Source organism: Pleurodeles waltl, chromosome 1_1 (genome assembly GCF_031143425.1).
Source record: "Pleurodeles waltl isolate 20211129_DDA chromosome 1_1, aPleWal1.hap1.20221129, whole genome shotgun sequence".
NCBI lineage: Eukaryota > Metazoa > Chordata > Amphibia > Caudata > Salamandridae > Pleurodeles > Pleurodeles waltl.
In genome coordinates this window covers 622,633,082-622,660,127 of record NC_090436.1, presented here as the reverse complement: position 1 = coordinate 622,660,127, position 27,046 = coordinate 622,633,082, and the positions used below count along the sequence as shown (strand labels likewise).

At 43.8% G+C, this 27,046-nt stretch overlaps 1 protein-coding gene across 2 annotated transcripts in view; it reads left to right on the top strand.

The window, feature by feature from the left end:
- Positions 1-27,046, top strand: part of MCC (MCC regulator of WNT signaling pathway) — a 1,218,505-nt gene that overhangs the window by 528,481 nt on the left and 662,978 nt on the right. The gene's annotated exons all lie outside the window — the stretch shown is intronic.

The following is a 27,046-nucleotide window of genomic DNA, read 5'->3' as shown; positions in this document are numbered from 1 at the left end:
TCAGAGCCAGAAACTACTATAAAAATGTGTGCTTTCTGAGACCAAAAAATATATTGCTTTTAGCCAGTGTTTTCTTTTTTCATATTGTCCAGGTCCCAGGTGCTCTCCCACTAAGGAAAATGTATAGAGGCCATTTTAAAAACAAACACACATTGACAAAGCCAAAAGGCTTGCAACCAACATCAGACATATTGGCCTTGTAAGTGCTATTTCGAAATGGCCTGAGTAACTTCTGGTACACTAACGTGATATGCCTCTTCTCCAGCCACAGACATAACTTAATTACTGTCATTCCTGGCTCTCTGGAATGTTTTGTAATCCCTCATCCTCACTTCCCTGTGCAAGTCTTTCTGCCAGCCATTGTTTGGCATATTTTAAATTATTTTAATCATATCATTCCCTTACTAAGCAAATTGCAGCACATACTCATTGACCCCTTTCCTGTCCGTTGACCGGTAGATCGATGGGAATTCACCATGAGACCTTTAATATGGAGGATTATGTTCAAGAAAATGATCTTATTATTGTCTTTGTTACTTGTTTGTTTTGCTATCTTTTCTTGCGGAAACATTGAAGGCAAATTGAGAGGGTTTTGCATGTAATCATCATATAGGTTTCTTAGCAGATTATTTTAAATTTTTGAAGAGATTAATGTTTCTAAATATTCCCTTATGTGGATGTTTCAGTTAAGTCTGAGTTCCCGGTCTTTCAACAAATTTTTGTATTGGTGTATGCAATGAGGACATACCTTATTTCTCCAGACACCATTCAGGAGTTGCAGGATTCTTCTTTTATGCTTCCTCTTCTTGGGTTTATTGCTTGAAAGTCCCTTATGCCTCCACACTTAGGTTTCAACCATAGGTATTGGCGAAGGTGACACTATTCAATGCAAGAAATGCTTAAAATAAAACGCTACTGTTGGAAGTGCTTTACATCTTTGTAATACAGGCCCTCGTTATGAACGTAGCGTCTCAAAACCGTCTCTCTCGTGATGGTGGTCCGACCACCCTATTATGACAGTGGCAGATGGACCGTGGTCCGACCGCCGGCACCACCAGGTTGCCGCCTGTCGACAGCGGTGCCGTGGGGATTATTAATCCCCTTTCCGCCAGCCTTTGCATGGCGCTCTCACTTGGCATGGTCAGTGCAGGGGCCCCCATGGACAGCCCCGTCACGCATTTCGGCAGTAGAATGCGGGACGTGTGCTGTCGCAGCCAACGCACCACAACATTGCCACCAGCTCGGAATTGAGCCGGCGGCAATGTTGTGGTGAGTTTTCCGCTGGGCCAGCGGGCAGAAGTTCTGTTTGCGCCTGCTGGCCCAGCAGAAAACTCCTAATAGGGCAGGCAGCATATGGCAAGCACGGGCGGTATGCTGGTTGCAGCGGCTTCAACAGTCTTTTTAAAAAGACCTCTGAAGTCGTAATGAGTGCCACAGAGTAGTATGTCCTCGAGTAGAGAATGGTTTCATAAATCACCGCTCTCAAAATGAAACCGTGCAAATTAGTTTTCTTACGAAGCCTTAGCAGGGAGGCCAGTCCTGGGAATTTTGCATTGAGATATGTGATAGATGTGTAAGGAGCACTGTACTCGGAAAACTGCTGCAGCACAAGTTGCCAAGGTACAGTGAAAAACTGTGGCCCTCATTACAGCTTATGCTCCAGCCAACAGACCACCAGTGCTGGTGATCTGCTGACCGCCATATTAGGAGTCGTCGGAGGACTTCCACCCATTCATGGGCGGACGTCCGACTCAGTTGGCCTGGCTGACGGAGTTGAAGAGGCTTGTGCATCAACAGCACCGCCATGCCAGCAAGACTCCACCGCTGTATTACGAGCAGTAATATGGCTTGCCGGAGTCTTGTTGGCATGGTGGTGCAAAACCAACTGGACCAGCCCCTTCCAGACGACCAGCTCTCTGGAAAAGGTAAGGTGATCATCCGAAAGGATGTGGGTGGGGGGATTGTCTAGGGGATGGGCATGTGTGTTGGGTGCGTGTGTGTGTGTGTGTGAATGGGGGTGTGTGAGTGAGTGTGAGTGAGTGGGGGTGTCTGTGTGCAAGTCTGCAAGTAAGTGGGGGTGCATGTGTGCGTATGTGGAGGGGGAGTGGCTTAATGTACGCATGCATGGAGGGGGTGGGAGTGTGCATGAATGTAGAGGGGGTGGGGGTGTTAATGATTGTGGATGGTGGTGCATGTGTGAACGATTGGGGGTGAGTGAGTGGATGGGGGAGGTGGGAGGTGTTTGTGTGTGCATGTGTTTGTGTACGTTGACAGGGAGGTGGGGTGTTTGTGTGAGTTAACGGGGAGAGCTGGTGAGTGTATGTATGCAATGAAGGGGGAGGAGAGAGTGAGTATGTATGAGATGCAGAGGGGGTGGGGGTGTGAATGTTTGCAGAGGGGAGTGCATATGTGTGAGTGGGGGTGTTTGTATGTCGGTGTGAGAGTGGGTGGGGCTGTTTGGATGGATGTGTACGGTTGGGGGGTGTTTATAAGTGTGTGGACAGGTGGGGGGGGTGCATTGAGGTATGGGGACATGTGTACATGTGTGTTCCAGTGACAGGAATGAGGATTCTTGTCGCTGGGTGCATTACAGCCAGGGTTTTTGTGGCGGGATGACCTCCACGGAAAGCCTGCTGGTCTGCAGTCTTGTAATCCAGCCGGCAGGCTGAGGCCTGCTGTCAGGCTGGAGGTCCTCACCGTCGGCTGTGTCGGTGCGACTGTAACTGGCAGGCCAGGCGGCATTGTGGCGGTTTGGCTTCTGCCAAACCCCACAACATGTAATGCAGCAGACTTACCGCCGGGTCTGCGGCACTAAGACCGCCACAGCAAGGCTGGCGGTCTTATGCCCGCCAACCTCGTAATGAAGGCCTGTGTATATAGTGATGGAACCTTCACCCGATGCAATGACTTGAATTAGTTCAAATTAAAATGGGTTTCTTTCCAATGTGTTTGTCTCCATCCATTTGAGACATTAAAATTATAGTTTTAGATGGTGAAGCTTAAACTGGACTAGACTTGCAATTTAACCAACATAGAAGGCAAGCTGGGTGATGAAGACAAGCTTTCCTAGTCTTTATGTTAAGGTAGCGATATTCACTTAAGCATCAGATGCAGCAGTAGGCAGTATATTCTCCAAGCTCCGACTGACTACTTTTCAGAAGCCTTCAAGTTGGCAGGTCTGGCTGGACATTTTGACTTATGCAAGACATATTTTAGTTTGCGACTTTGTCATATTGCTCGAGGCATTCTTTGTTGTAGTATGTATTTTGTGTGTATCCAGGCGTCAAACGCAGATAGTTCAAGGTGGGCAAGTCACTAAACCTATATGAGGAGCCATTTCAGAGCCAAGGCATAGCTCTGTCGTGCACCTAGGAGGCAAAGCACGAGCCGAGCCCTGCAAAGATCTGTTGTGCTTGTTAAATACAGCCTCACTGTTGCTTCTCTTTTCATTCCCAATTTAGTTAAAAATGCAAGCTCTAAGTAAAGGTCTGATGGCAATGGAGTGGCTTGCTCGCCCACCTATACACTTAACATTAAACAACGCACTCTAAGACGGACATGAGGCCCACGACATACGCCTAGTGCATCTCATCTCAGCTTTGCAGACGATCTCATACCTTTACTTCTCAGTGCTCACTGTCTCTCAGCATGTACCCTATGCTTTCATAAATAATGTTGTTTTTGCTCCAACATCCTTCCTATAAGTACTTTATTGGCATGACAAGTTGTGCGAGTACTGCCAAGTTTGTGTGAAGAAATGCCTGTTTGAGCCCACCCCCATCTTGACTTACTGACCTGGAACCTCTTTCCCGCTGAAAGCTTCTTGCCTGGTGTGCATTATTTATACCTGAACTTGGCTGCAGCATGCACTGCGGTTTTGCCGATCTGGGCTGACGCTCCATCTGTGTGACTGCAGTGCATTGTTCTTTGTCTCTCTTCATCATTAGCTGGCATTACATATCAGAATGTAAGTGATCCCAGAAGAGCGCTCTTTTACTGGTGGGAGGGGTCGGGTAAACCATGAATCTGCCAGCTGTTCTTCCAGAGGCCTTCCGTGCTAAGAGAGCCCTGGTTAAAGAACTCGTGGCACTGGGGCAGGAGCCAAAGCTGGAATTAAGAATGGCTTCCTGGGTGATTCAGTCTTTATTATTGTTTTAGATATTTAGACCGATATGGATTCCACGCAGATGCTTTCAAGTGCAGAAGGGATCACTTTAGGTTGGATGCACAGGCGTAACGATGATAATGTGCTTTGCTAGGCTCCCTTAGTGTTGACAGATTTCCCTATAGCAGCCAGAGATATTTTAGTTCTGCATACAATGGAAGGGGGTTTGGCCGGGTTTCAGGGAATAAAAACCTCTCAGAGTTCACAATCCGCTTGATTGCTCGTCGGAGAGAGCATAATGTGGCAGTCCGAGTATAGTCACATTTAGCATTTTCAATGAGATGTTCTTCTGCTTGCTACGGGACTGTTTCTCGATGTGGCACAAATCACTAAAGGGCACTGAAGCACAGGCACCTGAGATTCTAGCCTTCTGGGCCCATTTCCCTCGTCCTAATCGCATGTAACATTTAGGGTCGGGTTTATCAAAGTTTTGCCAATTTGACCCCTTTGTACCCGAGTAACCCAATTTGGATATAGCGCAGTGCCATCTCTACTTTCATTTTCATCAGCTTGTTGTAACTTGCAATTTGATTGGGCCCCACCACATCGACCAATCGCAGCTTTCCGTTGACTCCACTGTGGGAGTTGGAGAAGCTCTGTGGCAGGATATATTTGTGACTTGACTGAACTGAAAAAGATTTGAGCCAGCGTCGATGTTTTGGGCTGTTTCCCACTGGGCCAGCAGGCGTAAACTCTGTTTTTGTCCGCTGACCCAGCGGGAAACTTTTTAGTGGGGCCCATGGTAAGGAGACCGCACTGGCGGTACACTGACTGCTGGACTTCGGCGAACAGCCTTTTCCGTCCGCCGAAGTCATAAAAGGGCCCTTAATATTTTAATGCTTTACTTCAAGTCGTTTGACCTTGATGTTAGATCGGCTGCAATCACTTCATCCAGTACTAACTAGTATATTTTGCAGTGCATATACTTAGATGCAGTGCATATACTTAGATGCAGTGCAGAACAGGTGTTTAACTTTGTCTTGGTGAGTTAATTTAAAAGCTTTCTATTTAACTTGTTACCAAATTATGAAAGAGCGTTTTGATCCGCCGAGACCATTCGAAGGTACTTTGTACAATGTTAGTCTTGGGCTCCTCTAAATAGTGCATGGGTCTCGTTGCAGTAGTGTTCACGGTAAAGTGTTTCTTTTGAGGCATGGATTTATGTTAGTGAAAATACCTTTGGAATCTGGACATTGATAGAAGCTTAACCTCTCGTCTCTCCGACCCTCTTCTTTCCCTTCATACATAAGTTCATGTCCTTCCCTTTTCTTCCACAAAGCCAACTTCCTTCTCATTCTCAGGCCATTCTGTGTCTCTCTCCTGTGCCTGCTTGGCCCCTGCACACAAACCAGCTTTAATTGCGGACACTACTCACTCTCTGAAAAGATGGCATCTTAGGTGCACCCTTTTAGTCCCTACTTTTCACTTGACACCATACCCCCAGCTGCATTGAACAGCTGCCCATCCCACCCATGGTTAGGCCCAATCATATGCCCTCATCCTTCAGTTTATTTTCAGGCTGAGACACAGCTTCTGATGACCTGTCATCTAAGAGCAAAAGGGCGCCTCTGATACTAAACTGACATGGGTTTTCTGACCAGCACTGCAAAGAATCCTTCATCCCTGGGGATCTAGTCACGTGGCAAAGAGTTATAAATAAGCAATAGGCAGTGGATTCCCGGACCTTTGTTTGCAGGTGGTCTAGTCAATTAGTGTTAAGTTGCTTTTTAACCGAGTTACACTTTGAGATATAGTGTGACCTCTAATGGTACTCCAATAGAGTTCCTGATAAGTATGATGAGGTCCTTGAACCCTACCAAGTAGTATGTATGTATGTGTGTTTTCTCTTAAAATTATTTTTCTAGCAGTGTTCCATAAAAAGCAGAAACCCCTGTATGTAGCCTAGTCATGACTTGATCATCAGTCCCCACTGAACACTTAGCAGTGACACCAAATTAACTTTGTCTTTGTAACAAATTGTTCGAACGTTTAGTTAAAAAATAGCTCTTCTTTTCCTAAGAAAAATCACCCATATCAATACTTAATTTAAGACAGACAACCCCAGCTGCTGTACATCTAGGTCTCCATCATTCTAACCTTGGACAAAGTGGTCTCAGTCGGGTTTTAATATTTGACAGACATCTCTGCCTCACAGTATGTGGTTTGTCATTTAAAATTCAGGTCAAAACAATGTTTTCCATTTTGGAGGTTTTTTTTGGGCTACTAATGTTGTGCTTCCAAAGTCGAAAGTAACCATGTTGACACACTACATTTACTGGTTATTGTCCCATCCAGGTGACATTCCCCATTCCCAAATCGATTGTGTTGCTGCCACATGTGTACCATTTAGAAGAAAAATAATAAACAGTAGATTGCTGAGTCACTTTTGCTTAGATAAACCAGGAAAGGTAAAGTCCTTCCAGGTTCTAATCTCAAATCCGCAACCTTATGATTGACTAGAGAGAGGGAGAGAGAGACAGCCTCCCACATCCTACTTCACCAGTTGTTATCAAAGAGAAACTGTCATTTATAATTACAATGACACTCTAGACTTGAATGTCAGGATGCCACGTGTGTGATTTATTTTCTCTAGTTTCTAATTCCTACACCTCCCTGACTCTCTTGCAGCAAATCAGAGTTGATGAGGGTTTAGGGTGGGGTAAAGGATCAACCCTGTGATGCCGTGGGGACAAAAGGTATGTGATTTTATTTCTACTACCACTGGTATTTGGCACATTGATGCTCATAAACAGTGGCCAGAACAATAAATGGTGAGAGCTAGCTTTAAGGAGTACATAATTTGCACTGCCTTCGATTTTCTGAAGCTGCCTTCGATTTTACCCACATGAACAATACATGAGATTCTCTTAATCAGACTCTCCAAAACTACAGCAAGGCAATAGAAGTTGAATCCCAGAAGTGATTTATGGAAAAATTAGATCTGAAAATGAGATGTACTGAGCCTGTTTTTCTGGTTTACATACTGGTTTCCTGCTCTTTTATCACAAGGTCAATCTATATTTACTTTGATTTTCTTCCTGAAGTACATTCCTAAAATGTCATTCTGTTGGGTGATTGCATATGGTTCCTCTGGACACTCAAGGGCAGTGTTTGACCTTTTGTTGTAATTACACGACTCAACAAAAGCAAATTGAAAACAGCAACCTTTGTAACTTTTCAGTATGACATGGCTGCGTTTCTGTGCACACCACTGTATGGTAACATATATTCTTACAATTTAATACTTGCAGTTCTGCTCTTTGAGAAGTAAGACAAATGTAGCCAAAATTGGAGAGAGTGAAGGACTTTTCAGCGTGAACATGTTAGCAGAAACACTCTCTAAAAACCTAAAGCATTACAGTTTGCTAAACAAACAGTAAAGCATCCAAAACAAAACTCATGTACCTGAGATGGGGAACTTCTGCCTACAGAGAGCACTGTTGTGTGTACAGACTTTCCCATCCTGCCTAGACAATCAATCTGCTAGATGCTGTTAAGGAGTGGTTACATTACAGGTGGAGGAGGCTTATACCAAATTCATCTTATTGAATCTGGGCAGGAGAGAGGGCTTGAACACTAAAATCTTCCTATCGACTGAGAATCTTCAAGCCCAAATCCTGAGTTAAACTGTGCTCTCAAATCCGACATCTGAACTTTAAAAAAATGTTTCTTGGGGAGTAGGTAGTGGGGCAAGGGACCACTGGCGACTCTCAAACAAACTTTTTTTTTTTTTTAAATAAACTCTTTTTAAACATAGAACAATTTCTTTAAGGAAAAAGGCTTGCATTTAATAAAGCAAGTTACTTTATTAAACAGTGACAAACAGACATTGTAGTTCTCTGGCCCTAACAGACAACCATCGGTATGACGGCCACCATTCAGATGAGCTGCAATTTGCAACCTAACTCCTTAATATTCAAAATTAGGTCAGATTATGACCTATTTAGGATCCGAATTTTATGAACTGGCCTTTTAGTACATAGGTAGATTTGTAATATTATATACTGTTTGAAAAAATACTGGTCGCAAGTTGTTATCGGCATTTAGTACAGTTTACCCTAAATTTCTGTCTAACCTGAGAAGTGGTGTCACTGGCCACTATGTTCCTCCCAACTTTTTATTTTATTCATTTAATATATTTTTGCATTTTTATGTTGTGCATACAAGACCCGGATGGGTGTCATATCAAAGTAATTTCCGTAAGAATAATTACTCCTTCTCACAGGCAATTTACATAAGAACAGCCTTGAAGCAATTTCCAAAGCAACAATTAGTTTAGTAGAAGCCTCACTAAAGAAACGTATTCGAGGAGTTATCAGCAGTTTTCATTAGATAAGAGTGGTTTGGAAGACAAAATCACAAATCTAGTGTTGTGTTACGTGTCCAGTTTGAATATTTTTTGCTTGAAAGAAATGTTCCTCATCATAAATTGCTACTGAATCACTTATTAGTATCTGCAATAATTGTGCAAGCTAGATGTTCTTGTCAAGAGTTCATGGTGACAACATGGCCGCCTCCCTCTAGACTATGGAGTTGGTTATTAACAATGAAGAATGGGTGCAGAGGTTCCTCTATTGTAGAATGACCATCAATTGATCCTGCAAAGATGTGCCCCTCTAAAACAACTAACTGACCCTGACCGGAGAATCACCCAGTACATCTTCGGGGTTAAACTCTTCCATAACGTTCTTCAACTATGTACCTAAGGAAGTGCATTGCATGTGTTTCCACTCAATAGACCGTATTCACAAACTGCTTTTTGCAGTACTTTTAGTAGTACTACAGTAGTATTTATGAAAGGCAGTTCACTAATGAACAAGTGTAATTTTCACCTCCAAAGTAAGGAGGGGTTCAGGCAGGGACACACACCCACCCACTAAAGAGTAGGTCCATAATTTTTCACAAACTGCACTTCTAAAGTTACTATATCAAAAATGACTCCTAACTGAAGTAAATGTACTCCAGCTCAGGGATAGAGTAAGTCCACCACATGTGGCCAACCACTAGCACTGCAACACCCTCCCGTTAAATTTATGGAGCTAGGGACTTAAAACCACACAGGAAATAATATATTAAATTATTTTAACTTCTTAAACATAACAATACATTTAATCTACTAATAAAAATACTCCCCGACAAATAAAACATAATAATTTAATTTTAAAGTGTAAACTTATAACAAAATTACTTTTATGCCACTTTGAGAAATTATTAATATTTGAACAACCACATTGTTCTACTTAAGGTTTAATGTTTTTAAATGAAAGCTTTATTAAATCATTTTTATTCAATTGAATATATTTAAATTAAATGTTTATTTCAAAATTAACTTAATAGTGCTGTAGGATGTGCAGAACACTACATTTTAAATTAATATATCAAAGAAATGTACATTAATATACTAATACTCTTACTCCTTATTTCAAGTTCAATAAACAATTTTATTTTTCCCTACACTTCACCATGGTGGTGAAGATCTCCCTGTAGAAAAGTATAGGACAAGCAAATAAGCTTATTTAACCTAAACAAAAGTACAAATATTTTTCATATTAATATTATTGCAAATTGTTCTTATATATTTTAATAGTAGAGCACAATAAAAAGGTATAACACTATTAACTTTTCATTAATTTAAATATAATAAATTAAATTAACACTACTCTTAAAAGTGGTTTCAATAAAATAATTCCCTGGGATACCAAAATATATATTTATTATGTATTAATAATTTTCGAAGGTGATTTTAACAAAGTTACATTAATTTCTAAATTGAAAAAAAAATGTATTAATATATGTTAAAGTAAAACATGTTTTATTTTTAGATCATTTTAAGCATAAAAATGTATTTATGTTTTAAATGAATTTAGTGTAACATTATTTCCTATTGTATTTTCGTTTAGGCCCCTACCTTGACTATTTTTATAGGAGATGGTTGCAGTATTAGTGATTGGGCAGCTACGGTGCCGAACTTGCTACTGCTGCTTTTTGGCCATAGTAACTTTGCACATGTAAATCTGGCTTTGCCCTGCGGCTCAGCGGGTAGAGACATGTAAGTCTACACTTTTGAGTAACTTTACACTCTGATATTTTTTAATCGGTGAAAGAAGTAAACTTCCTCAATAGTGTAAGAATAAATTTACTACTAGTAAATCTGCACATGTAGATTTACCTTTGTGAATAGACTCCTAAATATGCACCTACATTTAACTTCCCATGGGTATGTCTTCCTCCCTGTACATTTATTAAAGATTTGCACCCAAAAATATTTGCAGAGCCTAATTCTGTAAATAGAGATTGGCCATTGGCTAGTGCATGTAACAATACTTTTGCACAATTAAGATTTCCTTAGAGTTTGTTTTGTTTAAACTAAGGCCCACTACAACCATCTGCTTTCCACGTCTGTGATTCCACCTGTATTATCTTTTTAATCCAATCTTGATTTGCATTTTTTAGTTTCAGACATTACATACGTAATGCTTTATCAACATAGAATATTGTTGGACTGCCTTATGGCGTACCATGGTTAGCAAATATTTTCGAGGGGCTCAGCAGTTGAATAGTATAAGCATTTGTGTGTGTGAAACACTATTAATTTATAGTCGGTTGCATACAGACAACAATGTTGCACTTAAGTTGAGCGCAATCAATTTTCAATATAAACTGGAAAAAGAAGGACGTGAGTACAGGCAAGGAGTGGGGCTGGTGAGAACACTGCTTGTCAAGCTTGGAAAGTCTGGATCATATTTATTACGGGGGTTTATAGGCTTACAAAGAAGGGAATAAACTCATAAGAATCACGCAGGAGAGACCACAGGTGGGCAGGAGGGAGGGGCAGTTTGAATTGTGACTTTTAGTGGTGTTGTATGTGTGTTCCCTCTAAGGGGGTGATGTATTGTCTTGAAACTTTCTAACCGTGTATCCCACGTCAATGCCATGGGGTGCCTGCAGCAGCCCCTAGCCTCCTCACTGCGGAGGATTCTGCTGTCAGCTTCAGTCCACTTGAATAGAGTTCGACTCCCTGCTGCTTGAGAGGGTAGGAATTTGGATTTTCTATGTATAGAAAGGCTGTGCTTTGGAACTGGGAAAGCAAAGTCAGCTAGCTTTGTAGCCACCCGGTTCTTAGGTCATTTCTACACTCCCTGAGCAATTGAAGGCCAGTCAAGGCAGACTGTTTTTTTTCTGTGATGGAGGATAGGGATGGAGGATAGTTGATGATGTAGGACCTTTATGGTCGTAAACAAGTACAGGACCAAAGCATATGAGTAAAGTCAGAGGGGTCAAAAGAACAGCTGGGGGCAGGAAGCAGACGCCCAAGTAATTATTGTTAGTGGTTGGGGACAAATAGGCTCTGTGTAGAATAAAGGATTGGATTCATTTGAATTATGAACTGTGGGATACTGAATGAAGGAATTCAAGGGCCTACATCCATTCTTTGTCAAGAAGTGTTCTGTTTGTGACTCTTTCCTATTTGTCTTCCAGTTGTAACACCTGGGGAGAAGCAAGTGAGATCAAGCTTTTGTAGAATTGGGATATGTCTATGCTCATGCCCTAATGCATACAAGTCTTGGACAACTGAGTGTAATTTCTGTGCATTTTCAGAGAGTCACCAGTATTTATGGAGAATGTCATGATAAAATAGAAACTAACCTTTATGAAGATTAAATCTCTCCATTAGATCTTCAAATAGGAGCAGGTTATTATCTTCGAATAAGTTACCAGTGTTTGTAAGGTTACAGTTTTGCCACAAGTGGAGATGTTCACAGCTAATATGGCCACTGGGGACTGAGAGGCCTAATAGAGAGATGGCAGGGGGATGGGAGGTTTTGTTTAGAAAGTAAGTATCAGAGCTCATGAGTACCATTTTAAAGCCACTCAGTGAGGCATGGATAGGATTAGAATCATCATATATTGGCGAAAAGGAGACTGTGTAAGTCATCTGGTCGTAATGGGGGGTGCCCCTATGGACATCTCCTCAATAGAGAGAGGCCCATGGGCCATTTAGTCAGCCATTGAGGTTATGTTGCTTGGTAGCACAACTCATAGTGGGGAGCCCACCGACCTCAGCATTGAAAGGGAAAGTGGAGTTTTCGAAAGGCCATTCTGCGCCTCTCAATGTTCCAGATAAGCCCCTCAGTAAGGTGTCAAACCCCTTTAAAAAGGAGGTGGGAGAATTCAGCAAGAACTTTGAAAAGTAAAAGAGCAGATATGGAAGGACCGCCATTTTGAGAGCGCTGCACATCTGTTGGGAGCCAAGGGAAGGATTTCCCAAAAGGATATTTGAGAGCCAAGTGTCATCACTGCTCTATTCAAGTTGCCATCCACGGGACCTATGTCGGCACAGTATAGTCTGATATGGAAATAGCAGAATGTGGCGCCTCACCAGCGTGAGGGGCCTCCTCCCAAGCCCAGATGGGTCTCAGGGTTGCCTATGGTCAACAGGAAGATGCAGGACCAGCAACGTTAATATAAATGTCGGAAACCATTTGTTTTGAGCTGTTTCTTAACAATATTGAAATGTAATCTTTTTACTGTAAATTTGTAAGTAATATAGAATTGGAAGGTCTCTCTAGCAAAAAGTCATGAATGAACTATAAGAAAACTTTCAAGATTTAGATTTTCTCTTGAAATATCTATGCTAACTTTGTTGGTTTGGGGGCTATAGACTCATAATTCAAGATTCAAAAGCATAAAACTATGCCAGTTCTTCCCCCACTTTATCACGCCATTTCACTTCACCTACTCCCTCTCTATCTTAATGGTAGGAACCCATAATGGACAGTCTCTGTATCCGGTGAAATACTAGTGCTTTGTGGAAAACAGCTGTGTTGTGATGGTAATAATTCATCCCTGATTTACTGATACCAGATACTGATAACCCTAGGACTGGGGAATTAAGAGATTACAGGTGGATCCTTGAAATTGCCCTGAGAAACTAGGAACTGAGAGGAATCAGTAATTAAGCATCTGGTTTCCCAGGTAATTTCTAATTTCTCTGCAGATTTAATCTCCGGTTGAAACAAAACTGATGTGCAGTGTTCCCTTCCATCTCACCCTGTAATTCATTAAAGCCTGTCACAGTTCCCTTTGGGATTACCAAACATCTCTCTTAACTAAGGCCTGAATCTTAAAGGCTGCTTCCTCATTTCCGTTATCCTGACCTCTCTCTTGCTGCCTCTTTGTTCCTCATTTCCATATCTCATGCCTCCCGCCCCCCTTTTAGCACCTTGACGGGAATTTACGGTGGCATAAAGCGCTATAAACATATCCAATATATGAGAGCCACACAATGATAAACCTGAAAGAATAAGGGGCCTGTGCTCGGTCTCCACAGACACTTACTCAATGGCAGGGCGTCGGCGGGTTTAATCAGAAAATAAATTGCATACTTCAGAATGTCATGAGCAAGATGCTGGTATAAACCCTTGGTAGTGATGAGCGGTTGTCAGGGCGCGGGTAGATTGAGCATGGCGATGTCTGTGTGCAATCATCTGTCTCTGTTAGTCCTCTTCCATTCAATCACTTATCTGCGTCTCTGTGCGAGGAGCCAGGAGCTGCTGATCTCAGCTAGACCTTGTTTATTTTTACTCAAAATGCAGCGTTACGGAAGCGGCTGAGGGGCAGCTCCATTTGGGACGGTTCTGCATTTAACCCTGTTTCATATGTTAGCACATAAGTCCTTGCAGCCTTTTGCAGTTATGTGTAGCTATGTTCAGCACAGCGCTTCAGGAGTGGTATGTGTATTGGGCTCTCATTTGATAAGTCATTTCATTGTGTAGTTAGGTGGATGCATAGTTGGCAAAAATGAACATAAAAGAAACGTGTTTTAGGCTAATACCCAATTTTGTTTACGTCATATGGGCATTATCTGCGGGTTGTCAGGAATTACAGCTGCTCCCTATGCAGTGAGCTGTCAAATGCTTTGCATGTAAGGTCCTGGCGAGAATCTTGTGCGCAAAGGTCTTATTGATGGCGTGAGAAACCATCTAATTGCGTATGAAAGCTTTGAGATTGAAAGCGCCCACTTCAGTGGTTGGTGTGTGCCGTTAATAACGGTGTAACAACCCAGCATTGTACTCCGTCATTGAAGACGAGTTTGTAATATCATACAGTATAGAACACACCCCTCTTCTTCACTACGACGGCAAAACGAGTGAAAAGAGACAGCATACATAAGCAACAACATACCTTTCTCTTTTACTTATGCAAAGGCATCACAAGACTCAAGATCACGCAATAACCATCTCTACATAAATCAACGAAACACAAGTCTGCACAAATTAACACCATGCGCGAAATCCCACGAGTTTCAGATTTACACACTTGCATTACTGTGCTTCTGTGTACAGTGGCTCAGTCAGCATGGAGCCATTGTACACACAAGCACAGTAGTGCAAGTGCATATAAGCACACACCTCAAATGATGAACGTCAGATGCACATTAACATAATATGCCACCCACACACAGGGATACCAGCAACAAGCATTAAACAGAAATTCTACGTAGCAACAGGGGTGGCTCCTCCAAAAGCGCGGAGGAACATCCCCGCCCCACCAACAGCAGAAGCCGCAATGCTTTCACCATGAAGGAATGATGAACTAGGTTTATTATTCCTTCGTGGTGAAAGGGGCGGGGCATAGGGGATGACAACCTTGGAGGGGAGTTCACAGACCACTCCCCTCAAAGCGCATGTGTGTTTGACCAGCTGTCTTGGGCCGGCCACACATACATGCGCTGTAGGCTCTCTCCAGCCCGGCAACTAGAGCCTACCCATGCTCCCAGTCTGCCTGGGAGCACCCTTGCCGGGTGCTCCCAGCCAATCCTGATGCTGCTTTGAGCAGAGCAGCGTCAGGATTGGCGCAGGGCAGGCTGGGAGCCTTTGCCTGCAGCACCAGTGAAGATGGACAAAGGGGCGGCGGCAACGGAGGAGGTACTTTTTTTTTCTTTGTTATTTTTTTACAATTATTATTAAATGTCCCGCTCCCTCCCTCCCTGTGTGCCGCACCTGCCCCTTCCTTTTAGTTAGGAGCGAGCCGCGACTGCGTAGAAATAGAAACAAAGTAATATGAATTACAGCACACAACGTATACAATCAACCACTTGTAAACCCACAGTTGAATGTGGCATCTGACCACTAGTGGAAGATGGAAGAGGAGAGAGCCAAGGGAAATAGAAAAATATTCTTGTGGCATGTGGGCATAACCACAGAAATGGCTCACAAACCAGGAAGCAACAAAATCAACTGAAGCTGAATGTGGCATGCATCCATGCATGTATTGTATTATGAAACAAGAACCAAAATGCAGGATACTACTGAGTCCATCCTGCACACATTAACCAACTCCCGATTATTCGCCACCATCATCTGCAACACTATCTAGTACACTCAGGCACCAAAAACAGGTGTTTAGCCATGCCTTGGGTCTTTTCTGCTGCAGTAGCTATTCCCATCTGTCGGAACCTGATGGGTCTGTGTTGGTGTAATAGATCCATGAATGTGCTAGTGTGGGTAGAGAGTGCATAATTGGATAAGGATTTTTTTTTTTTTTTTTACATAATCATTTTTCCTGTTAAATTTGTGTTTGTTAGGTTCTGCCAGCTGACATAGATTGCTTAGTTTATTTAATTCTGTGGTTGTGTTTGCCAACCCGCGGCAACAGGGACTGTAGCCTAATTATCTTGTATGCTGGCACCTCGTCTTTTTCTTTCCACTTTTAATTCCAGCCTCTTCCCTCCTCCAGTCGTTTTAGCTTTTACATCTCTACTCGCCCAGCCACCATTACGTAATATGATGCTCAGCCCTTATTGCATTAAATAACATTCAGACCAATTTATTTTCTGTCCCTTTAAATCACGTTAGAGTGTCAGCTGCAGATTACACGTAAAACTGCACAGCTGGAGCACGGGACGTGGCGCTCTCGGAGCCATGCCATATTTTTACCCTCTGCACTGAATAATTTGGTTGAATACTATCCTGATACGAGGGCTTAATCATTCAGCCATCCTTTAATCACATCTGCTTCATTTTACCTGCCAAGATCATCTTCATCGACTACATAAAGTCTCTTGTAACTGTGACCGATATTGATCACTTTTCAAGTTTTTAGAGTATTTTACCTAGTGATTGATTTGTGGTAAAATTTAGAGCAAGCATTGACAGCACCCCGGTAACAGTTCAGTTACCTCCCTTTCCCAAAAGAACAAGACTGACTTCCCTAACCCCTAAAACGCAGATACAGCGATTGGAGGGGCAGGCAAATGGGTGAGTGCATAAAATAAATACATAACACAAATAAATACAGAAATTACATAAATTAAGTTATTTACCGTGCTTGCTGCAGACACGTCCTCCACTTTCAGGTCCTCCTCTTCTCTTGACGTCACTTCCAGGGCCCCAGCTAACTCCATTAACTAGTCCTGATGCTGCTCTCATGCTGTTAACCAGCATGAGAGAAGTGTCAGGATAGGAGGGAGCGGTCTCACTCAGTGCTCCCAAGGACACTGTAAGCCTGACCAGGCTCTCAGCCCAGCCATCTAAGACCGCTGGGTTGAGAGGTTTATAGTGCGCATGTCAGACTGGGCGCTGCTAGACAGCCGGCTAAAGTGACATACGCAGTATAAACTAGTGCACAGGCAGCTCACTAGTGCTGCCACTCAGCAAGCCCTGCCCCGTCCTGACACCCGGTTCAGGAGGGGTTGACAAAATGGTAATGAATAAACTTCATTACCATTTTATTTTTCATCTCTGGGTCGTTTCTGGTGGCACTTAAGTGGGGCAATGCTCCTCCGCTCTCATGGAGGAGGTGCTCCTGGACTGTACTGGTTTACTCATGTATGATGGCGATGGGGACTGCCTCGATGAGCATTTTCTCTCCACTGTGGGGTTCCAGATATTCCTAATTCTGGCAGACTGTGAACTCGAAGGTTGAAAACTTGAAGGGCCTGATTTGCGAAGGTAAACATGCACTTTTGTGTAAATTCACCCTTTTTCAGTATTCACAGATTATGATCAAATAATAACTTTCCTACTGCGTACTCTGTACACTCATGTCACTATTAAATCGTAGTTTGTGAATACTGAAAAATAGTGAACTTACGCAAAACTGTAAGTTTACCCTTGCGAATCAGGCCCCTAGTTGAGAATGACAAACCATGTACAACTTTATTTTGTTTCCTCTGGTTTGTGTTTTTCCATTCTGCTTAAATGGTCTTCTGGAACCAGGCACTCTGGTTGAACAAAGGAATATTTGGGGGCATAGAGTAGCTATACCTGATACCTGCCACTCAGCGACCCTCCTCATGGTGGCTACGATGAAAAAAATATATACAGAACCATAAAAAAAAATTCTCCCATTCATTACGAAGGCTCCTTCCACTCTGTCATCAAAATGGAAAAATATAATCTAGTGTGTTTAAAAACCTCTCCACTATCCACTCCCATATCGTTCCTCTCTGCCCCTAGGAGCATAAAACATTTCTAGTGTTCTTTGCACCCATCATGCATGCACCAAAATAAAACAACATGCTTGTGTGTGAAAAAGACCGTGTTATTTGAAAACAGGTGCATTTACAATTCAAAACTCTGGCCTATGCCTTGCAAAACTAAATACTTCACTGGACAGCCACTCATGTATCAAAACTCCCCCTTTCCTGTTCCTCCCCCTGCCCTTTAAGCTTAACCTTGCCATCTATTACTCCGTAAACTGTTCAGACTGTTTTCTCCCCGTTGAAACTGTTTCTTATCATTAACTGTCTTCTGATGCAACATAACAAATGAACTTGCAATTAGCATAACTCTAAATGCAACATTTTACTTCCTGTCTTGGCCTGGCCTGTTGTTATCCACCCCCTATTGTTTTCAATGTGTACTGCCAGGTTCGTTATCCGTACCTATTTGTATGCCATGTGAACTCGCCCTGCCTCCGCCACCAGAAAAGACAGCCCGCTCGACTTTCTACCCCTCCGCCATGCTTAGGGCCCATGTAAGAGCTCTTTCACCTTTTCCCGCATGTGCAACAAGTACACCTCCATGCCCATGAAGGACAGGTGCACCCCATCCCCGTGACAAAACTCCACATCTTCATACCTCAGGTCCACATGCTCCAAATAAGTGATCCCTGCTTCTACACAAAAACCCCTCATCTCCTTGTTAACTTTCCTGTGCATGTGTTCTGTAGACCCTGGTTTCTTACCTCCCCTCCATGACCTCTGCAGGACAAACACTGTCCATATCACATGACAACCCCTCCACTGCCTTTTTATCTCCAGTAAATCTCTCTTTATGGCTTTCATTAAGTCAAGCCTCATTTGCACCACTAGGTCATTCTCCCCTAAATGTATTAAGAGCAGGTCAGGTCTGGGCTTAGATTTCAATCTTTTCAGTAACAACAACAATTCCTGCCATCTCTTCACCCCCTTTTCTCTCCAAACGCACTTGATAATGCTCCCGGTCCAATCCCAAGCTTCCTACAATGTTGGTTTTCCTCGCCTGCCGCTGTGCCAACTTTATAAATGAATGCCCCACTACGCAAATCAAGATGCAGCTCGCATCGGGACCTGGAACGACACCTACGAAGACAAAACACACTGTTGCTTCTCCCAGAACTCATCACCCCCACTGCACACATACCGCTGGTAGCAATCAGACTCCCACAGCCCCAGGCACATTATCGCTGTCCTACCCCAACCCTGCCTGATGGCCTCCAAAGCCATTCCTATTCTGAAGGAGTGTGTACCAAACAATGCCGTGTCACAGCCCAAGGCCGTCAAGCCCTTCTCATGACCGCAAGTAACTGGAAGGATGTTGCCTTCCTCCCATCCCTAGGTTGAAAAACACTTCCCGGGCTGTCCTTTCTCTGAATCCCTCAACTGCTTGCCTAAGTACCTGGGGCATATCCCTTGTACCGCGTACCTTCTCAAAAATACTAATGAGCCTGCTCCACCCAGATCCATTGTTGAACTACACAGGAAGACACTCATTCCTTTTTGGTCTGTATGCACATCTTGCCAGGCTATACCCACAGAATTCCCTGTCCCCAAAAGCTCTGATACCCTGAAAGCTCCGAAAAACATCCAAGACATAAATGTCCCAAACAGCAGTGCCTCCCTGACGCAGATTGTGTGGAGGGTCATCACTAGCTCTATTTACAGAATTAGCGTAGTTGGCTTTCTGGCTATCGCCTTATGACCAACCTCTCTGGCCCATCCTTCCAGAATCCTCTGTCCTAGCTCATCAGCCAGTGGCGGATAGCCCCATAATAACTTCCCTACAAAAGCAATCCCTGCCAACTTACACGCAAGGGTTATACTCGACTGTCCCCTCCCAATCAAGTCCATAATAAACTGCACTACATTTTCTACCCGTTCCCCGGCTGCCACCCGTCTCTTTGCCCTCAATCTCAAGAATTCCTGCCATGCCACCACATATGCCCGCCTTCTAGAAGGCGCCAAAGAATTCACCACCAAGAGAAGCATCCTCTGCTGCCTCTGCTCCATAGAACCTATGGCATCTCCATCCTGACCAGTTCCTCGTCCATGACCAGCCCATGGAACTTCTCCCACTGTGAATGAGACAAAGAATCCGCAATGTCATTGTTCATGCCCGGCACATGTCTTGCCCTGAAGGAAATATCATGGTGCGAGCAACCCAAGACAAATATCCTCAACAACTGCAGCACCTGTGGCTCCCTCGCCGACTGTCTATTCACCACGTGCACTACTGCCAAGTTGTCCACCCTGAAAACCATTTTTTTATGCTCCAAGTGCTTCCCCCATACACTGATTGCCATTAACAGAGGAAACAGCTGCAAAAGGCTTTGGTCTTCCCCCCTTGCTTCCACTCAACTGGCCACTCTTCAGCACACCACCCTCCTTGCCAGTAGATGCCAAAGCCTGTCGTGCCTGCTGCATCAGGAAAAAATGTGCACATCCCACTCACACTCTTGCCATGACTGCAAAGGGATTCCATTGAAGGATTGCAGAAAGATACACCACATGCCAAGTCCTCTTTTGTACCTGCTGTCAGCCTCATGTGGTGGTGAGGTAATTTGTGTCCTGCCAGAGCCTGTCTCAATCATCTACAAAAAGTCCTCCCTGCTCTCACAACCCTACAAGCAAAATTGAGATGACCCAGTAAAACCTGTATGTCTCTAACAGTCACCTTGTGCCTATGCAGCTTCTCAGACACCGCTGCCAGCATAGCAGTCATTTTGTCTTGAGGCAAACGGGCCATCATGGCCTAACAGTCCAGCTCAATCCCCAAAAAGGATAACGCTGTGTTGGGTCTCATTGTCTTTTCCGGGGCCAGGGGCACACACAGGTCCCCCATGAGACTCTTGAATTGGCTCAAAATCTCCGCACAGTGCCCGGAACCTGCAGGTACAGCAAAGAAGAAATCATCTGGATAATGGGTCACAGCTCTGTGACCCTCACGATTAGCCATTGGAGAAATATGCTAAAGCATTTGAGCAGGGAGCAAGGAATATAAGAACCCATTGGCAATGCCTTGTCCACATACCACTCTCAGGCCAACTGAATGCCTAAGAGCTCAAAATCCTCTGGATGCACCGGCAACAATCTGAATGCTGACTTAATATCTGTCTTTGCTATTAGTGCTTGGGAACCCAAAGCCTCCACCATCTCAATGGCCACATCCACTAAGGCGTATGATACCCTCTTCAGCTCCTCCGGAATAAAGTCATTCACTGGTGTGCCCTCTGGCCACAATAGACGTTGTATGAGCAGGAACTGCCTGCCTCTTTTTTAAGCACCACACCGATAGGTGACATAATAAGGTTCTGCATCGGCCAGTCTGAAAAAGGGCGTGCCATGCGTCCTTCCGCCACCTCTTTCCGCAACGTGTGCCTCATCACGTCCTCATGGCCCCACACTGAACTTAGGTTCTCCGCTCATCGTTGCTCCCTTGGCCTTGTGTATCCCAACCTAAACCCCCAAATAAACCCCTCTGTCAGCAACTCTGCTTCATCCATTTTGTCATACTGTGCCAGCCAAAAACTCAACCTTTCCAAGTTAACTGGAGTCTGAGCCTTTTCCCACAGGCCCTTGTCCCCCTCACCCTCTTGCTGTTGGCTGCCATCCCTGTTGGGCCTACTGTGCCTGCCCTTGTCCTGCTGCAATTGTTGAGGGGGAGTTATTCCCATAACAGTGAACCAGTGTGTGTCTTCCTGCACATTTAGAGCACGCATGCTCAAATTTACAATATTCCAGAGTGCATATTCCTTTGTTAATGTCCCAACATGTCCCGTTTTGGGCTGTCTGGGTTCCTGATGCTCCTGCCTGTCCTTTCCCTGCCTCCTCCACCCCCCCCCCCCCAGGTGGGACGGTCTCAAAAGGGCTGATACATAATAGGGAGTCCACTGGCTGTAAAGATAGTCTTCCTGAACTTAGTCAGGCCCATGGTATGTTGCCACAGGTCAGAGTCAATCTCCCCCCCACTGAACCCCGGGTCCGCTGCCATGTGTGCCCGAAACTCCTCCTCATACTACACCCACACAGAGCCCCCATAATTCAGCTGCGCTTTCTGGATTATATATATATATATATATATATATATATATAAGGCGCAAATGTGTCAGTCCCAAACGCGGAAGGCTGTAACAGGATCGCGAACCCTATACATTCAACAACAAATCACTTCTAAATAGAAGAGAAAGTTACAGCCACTCGTGGCACTAAGAAAAATGAATTTAATGTGGCAGAATAGACAAAACAGCAAAAGAACTCTAACGCATTTCAGGAGACAAAGCTCCCTTGTTCACAGAGAATATCTCCTTAAATGCAAAATTGACATTGCTGTTGTGTTGTTACCAATTGTTCCCCCACCCCCCCAAACCTGGATATTATTCATGCTACCCTCTTAATATGATATGGTTTGCAGGAACATACTACCTCATCCATAGGTATCTCTTATTCTCTTTATGAGTCTCACTTTATTTAAGACAGATAGCAACGATTTATCCCTGTGTAGTTCTAGCAGAAGTGCTTTTTTGGACTCACCCAAGATACTGCATGCACTGTTTCATGTGATACCTTTTGTTACTGTACAGGGGCTTGAAGGCTGCAAATTGCTTACCATTGGTTGACTTCATTGTCACTCTCATTTGCTTGCTTCTTGTTCATCAGCTTTCGTAGGCTCCCTTCCTCTTCATGTGTTTCTCCCTTTCTTGGAGCATGAATGTATTACTTGTGTGTTTTCACTGCTTATATTTCAGGCGCTATGTTTTGTTCTTTTTGTTTCAGCACTCTCAGAGAGTGTGTATGTTTTCACCTGTCACCCTTTTATGTTTCCCCCGTCAGTGTTCCTCCTCTATTCCCTTCCACCCACCCTCTCTGTGATATCCAAGTGCCTTACCCTCTGTTGTCCATGTGCTTACCCCTGCCTCCTCTGCCTACCCTCTCTTCTCCGTGTGCTTGTTGCCAGCCTGCTTGCCCCAGCCCACTTGCCCCCACCCTCCCATCCACTCTCCATTGTCTGTCTGTTTGCCCCAGCCCCTCCGGCCCGCCCTCCGTGTGCTCCCCCTTTCCATCTCGCCTGTTCTCTTCTGCCCCCCTTGCCTTTCTCCCCGTCTCTCCATCCTCCCCCCGCCCTTGTTGCCTCAGGGAAGCACGCAGCTACTAATAAAATGGCTCTCATGGACGAGACCTGTTTGCTTTGTCAATGCTTATTACTGTTTTACATGGTAACTATCAAATCTTCCTGTAACATAAAACAAATGGTTTGAGTTTAATGTTTTTTGTGTTTACTGGGACCTTCTTCTGCAAGGCTGTCTCCAGCACGGAGTGATAATAATACAAGCTGATGATAATATTTCGTATTTAATCGAGCCGCTCTCCTAGACGCATGAAAAAGCCAGGCTGTTAAAACATATGGTCTCGGGATTTCTGCAGAGCCCCAGTGTAAGTTCATAAACAGTTTTTGCTGTGAAGTTTGTCACGAGTAAAAAAAAGTGAGCGGATGCCGCTGCGCCGACTTTTGACATTTACACTATATATTAACTGCGTTAAATAACCTGGAAACCAGTGTTAAAGAGCTCATCCTCTGAAACCTCATCACGGTTACAGTGAGCACGTGGCGTCTAGTATGCGGCGCTTATTGCCCCTGAAATCCTGGCAGCGGTTATTGACTCATAGCAGACGAGAAAAAGTGACAGCACTTCCGTTTAGTCTTGGAGTATTACTGCAGGGTTGGTGTCACACCACAATGTACCCTGTACACACGTAAACATGCCTTTGCAACCTGATCATAAACAAATGACGCCCCCACACCGGTAGAGCTCTTTTCCATCCTAAGAGAAATAAAAAGAGAGTAACTTTCACCTAGACCTTCTTTGTGTCTCGTCTGGCTTCTGGCTGGGGTGATATGGTGGGGAAAAAATGATAAATTGGATTGCTGCCCTGAGTAATTAGAGGTGGCTCAGAGTATTTCAAGAAATCTACCTATCTCTTTTTAGGAGCATAGCTGGGCGCAAGCGCTGCTTTTTCCAACGTGTTGGTATGCATCTGGGCTTTTAACCACGCCCACCACTATTGATCGTTCATGGGCTTGTCCTTCAAAAATCCTTTGTTATCATTGGTAAATGCTTTACGTTTGTCCCTCCTTGGGGCTGTTTAGTTACCGCCTTGCACATCGACCCCGTTACGTGGCTAATTTCACTTTTGCTGATATGTTTGACTGCAAGCGAACTTGTTTTTCCTTTCGTGTGTCTCCTTCACGCTCACGCTCATGGCATGGCGCTTTGAATCGTCTCGCTTATGTGAAATCGTTTTACTTTACATTTTCAATTTATTTGGTAAAAAAAGTCAGGTTAGGAGTTTACAACGTCAATAGCTCTAACTCGAGCAAATGCGAAACCCCTTGCATATCAAATGCTTGTTTTTGTTGTCATCATTGGCCAGATGTCCCCTTTAAAGCAGTGGACAGAAACCGTAAAACAAGAAAAAACAAGGCAGGCCTTTACCCCACCCATGTACCCATCATCTAGAACAACAGCCCTTCATCTAGGAGGACCGCCCTAATAGCAATTTAGAAAAGAGTTGAAGATTCACCCTTTTAAAGAACACTATATCACAATGCATTAACTGTTCACAAGCCAATCCATCTCTTGTTGGTTATATTTTTGTCTTAGACCCTATACAGTGCTCTGCTGCCTTTTGGCTATGTTTGCGCTAAAGAAATATTGCACACATATAGTAGAGTTTAGGGAACCAGTACGATACCATATCCTCAGAAGAAGTTATCTGGGGGGTGCAGTGTCCAACTTGTGTGCTTTGTTACACAAATTGCAGTTGTTTAAGAAAAAAACATATGCGTCTTTTAGCACTGTCTGAAAGTACCACTCACTTGGGGTGCATGATTTGTGTAAGCCTGCGGTTGTTAACCTGTGGACCACAGACCCATGGGGGTCTGCATCACCTTTTTAGGTCTTTCATTATTCAGCCATAAATAATGGACTTAGAGCTAAATAGCTTTATAAAGATGTCTCTTTCTGCAAAAGATAATAGTTTTTTTCAAGTAGCAATAATCGTTACATGCAGTCTGCTGTATTTCCTCCAAAAACGTATTTGAGCTATATATTAATAAAATCAATAAGGATATGCTTAAAAAATAATCATAACCATTTTAAGAACACTTTTAGTCCGAACCGGTTTGCTAATTCAGGACAAAGCATGTGTGATAAACTTAGGGTCCGGTTACGAACTTGGTGATCTGACCGTCGGACCCCCAAAGACGACAGTCGGGAGGATGCCACCAAGCCGTATTACGATGTTTCTGCCGGGCGGAGACAGTGTGGCGGCCTTGGCTTTGGCTCTAAGGGAGAGCTGAGGCCACTGCACTGTGTGCACCGCCAGCACAGTCTGAGTGCGTACTGTTGCCATTGCATACAGTGCATATTTCTACTGTGCTGACCGGGGAGGTGGTGGAGGGCCCCCTTGTGGCTCTGTCACTGCCTTTCCACCGGCCTTTCCATGGCGACATGCCTTCCAGGACGGCACGACGGTGCCAACATCTTTCTCGCTGTGCTTGACCACGGCTTTCACCGCCGCCAACGTGCCGGGTTCTACGATCCTGGCAGTGGCAGTGGTTTTGTGGCGATCTGACCGCCAGCATCATAATCTAGTGGTCGAACTGCCAGTGATGCGGAGGTCGTACCACCATCGCAGGTACGGCGGTCTTATGACCACCGTACTCATAATCAGGCCCTTAGTCACTGTTTGTTTTCAAGCTTCCTCCAAACTCTACCAGTAATCATCTTCTAACTAAAGATACTTTTGAATTACTTTTTATTTTTTAGAAAATCATATGTATTTGCACACTTAGAGAGACACTTTTCTAACCACTCAGTTATCTATGCATGAAAACACAGGTATACTGCCCAAAAGGCTCTGCAAGGCTGCCTTTTCTTCCATCCACTGGTTTACATGGGCAGGCACTTGAAAGCACCTAGACTTCTAAGATTGAAAAAGGGACACGTCTGCTCTTTTCAAGAGCTGAAATACTTCTGCAGAGTACCAGGTCCCAGTAGCACCATATATTCTATGTCCGGACTGGAGGCTTAGGTTATGCTTCTCTTTCTATGCTTTATTTTTCTCATCAGCCAATCACAACAGACTTTAATAAACACTACACTTCCCAATAAACCTTCAGTCACATGATCAACCATAGAGCTGACCCTATATATACTCCTGGCTGTAAGTATGTTTACACTTTCTTTGCTGCTTTGCAGGCAGTTAAGTACTACTTCATTACTTAATGTATTTTATGTTCTGTATTTCACAGTCAGATTGTGCTTATTGGGAGATACAGCGTGTTGCGCTATAACAAAAAATGCTCTAGCACGCCTGCTGATTTTGCTGTATCGTGCATGCTAATATTCTGCCATTCTGATAACTTCTTTGGAGGCGGTACTCCTCTCCGAGCGAGGCGTCAGAGACGCCTCTGCTCTGATTTAACTGTGGAGCAGAAAGCGTATTGGGGCGCTGGAATGATGCAGTCGCAAGTCGTATTGTCCTCTCTCTACTGCAACGCTCTAGATCGGAACACACATGTGCATCCCGATCCCCAGCCACTGCGGGACGGTTTAAACTTGTCCTCAACGGAGACTCACCCACCCCCAAAACAGCAAGTTCCCGGAAATGCACTGATGAGACAGAGTTCCGCAGAGTTGTACGCATTGGCAGAGGCTCTGCCCAGAGTGTTTTTTCAGGCCTTTTCCTTCCACTACTCGAACTGCACTAAACCTGGCCTGAGCTTGAGGTTTCATTAGTAAGAGTATCTCTCATCAACTGTGCTCCTACTCCCGAGTACCTCTTTTGGGGATTATATCTAGAGATTTATTCCTTTACTATTAAGGGGGCTAGTGGAAACTATTGACATACACATTTCCATAATGGTGGGTCACTGGCGAAAACCTCTTCACTAATTGAATCATATTTGACAGTTATTGTTCGCACTAGAAATAGGTGGCAGCAACTTAGTGCTTCTAACAAAGACAGTTCTACTGCAGGATATATTTAATAACATTTCTACATAAGTTGTAATTACAAAATATGTTCCCACACATCTTGTTCTCTGAAGGAAAAGACACTCATGTAAATGTTGTGCACAAATACGTACGTCATACTTGTTCTCATACATCTCCACACTAAAGCCTATTTATAAAGAAGCAAGTTTCAGACTAGTTTAGCAAGTTTTGAGATTCCAGTGCAGGTCAAACAGTTAAAAAGAATAAAATAATATAGCTTTCTTTATTAGTATAAGAGGATTGCGTCATGCAAAGGCCATGCAAAAGTTATGATAAAAAAACATTTCTACTGAATTGAAGTTTATTTGGAATTTTTAACCTTAGCAAATCGAGCAAGTCAAG